Genomic DNA, 1,706 nt, shown 5'->3' on the forward strand with positions numbered 1-1,706 from the left:
GCTCACAGCAACCTCAATCTCCTGGGCTCAAGCAATTCTCCTGTCTCAGCCTCCCGAGTAGGCATGCACCACCATGCCCGCCTCATTTTTTCTATATATATTTTTTAGTTGGTCAATTAGTTTCTTTCTATTTTTAGTAGAGGGGGGGGGTCTCGCTCAGGCTGGTTTCGAACTCCTGACCTTCAGCAATCCACCTGCCTTGGCCTCCCAGAGTGCTAGGATTACAGGCGTGAGCCACCCCACCCAGCCTAATTTTTCTATTTTTAATAGAGACAGTGTCTCGCTCTTGCTCAGGCTGATCTCATACTCCTGACCTCAAGCGCTCCTCCAGCTTTGGCCTCCCAGAGTGCTAGGATTACAGACATGAGCCTCCACTCCCAGTCCCCGGTGACTTCTTTTTTGTTGTTGTTGTTGGTTTTATAGGTTTATTTTCAAAGCGTAAAATGCTTAACAGAATTTAAATACAAGTCCAACAGAATTACTCTGTTAAAGTCAGCAATAACGCCAAAATGTGTTCTTACGTCCAGACACTCGCCAGTATCACCTGAATCTTCTCTCAGTGAAGCAGGAGGGTCTGATATTTTATTCATGTACATCCTTCTTATCTGCAATGTAATCTGCAATTTCTTGTGGACATATTAACTTTTCTGCATCTATATCAGGAATTTCAAACCCAAATTCATCTTCCATGGCCATGATAATCTCCACTTGGTCCGAACTGTCTAAGCCCAGGTCTTTCATAAAATGAGAATTTACTGAAAGCTTCTCTGGGTCAATATTGCCATAGAGTTTCAACACATAAAGAACACGGTCCTTGATTCCCTCTAATGTCAAAGGGGGAGAGTCACTATCCTGGCGGCACAACCGTGTAACTTGACTTGGAACCTGCTCGAGCACCGAGGCTGGCTGCGAGGCCCCAGGCCTTTCCCCGGGTCCCCGCGGGGCACAGAGCGGTGCTGAGCGGCCGGGCCGTGGCTAACGTGGGGACCCGGGGCAGCGAGGTGAAGGCCGCGGGCAGGCGGCGGACACAGGAGGAAAGGACACGAGCCGCCATAGCTACGCCGACCCAGAATGCACTGCCCCCAGTGACTTCTTGATCAGCAGAGGTAACCAACCTTAGGCTAGACTATCATTCTGCTGGAATAGTGTAACCTTTAATTATATTTTATTTTATTTTATTTTATTTTATTTTTTTATTATTTTATTTTATTATTTTATTTTATTTTATTTTATTTTATTTTATTTTATTTTATTTTATTTTATTTTATTTTATTTTATGAGACAGAATCTCGCTTTGTTGCCGAGGCTAGAGTGAGTGCCCTGGCGTCAGTCTAGCTCACAGCAACCTCCAACTCCTGGGCTCAAGCAATCCTACTTCCGAGTAGCTGGGACTACTGGCATGCTCGGCTAATTTTTTCTATATATATTAGTTGGCCAATTGATTTTCTTTCTATTTTTAGTAGAGACAGGGTCTCGCTCTTGCTCAGGGTGGTTGCAAACTCCTGACCTCGAGCAATCCACCCACCATGGCCTCCCAGAGTGCTAGGATTACAGGCGTGAGCCACCATGCCCAGCCTTTAATTCTATTTTAGATATTAGATTTTATGTTCCTTCCTGATCTTTGGTCAATATGAAACACAGGATCTCATGAAGGAATTAGCCCACATTTTAGAATCTACAACAAATTTGAAAAGCTTTAGCTTCTA

At 44.4% G+C, this 1,706-nt stretch overlaps 1 pseudogene; it reads right to left on the bottom strand.

Annotated features, from left to right (window-relative positions):
- Positions 1 to 487: 487 nt before the first annotated feature.
- Positions 488 to 1,069, bottom strand: LOC105881097 (acyl carrier protein, mitochondrial pseudogene; annotated as a pseudogene).
- Positions 1,070 to 1,706: the final 637 nt, after the last annotated feature.

The sequence above is a fragment of the Microcebus murinus genome, chromosome 17 (genome assembly GCF_040939455.1).
Source record: "Microcebus murinus isolate Inina chromosome 17, M.murinus_Inina_mat1.0, whole genome shotgun sequence".
NCBI classification, from domain to species: Eukaryota; Metazoa; Chordata; class Mammalia; order Primates; family Cheirogaleidae; genus Microcebus; species Microcebus murinus.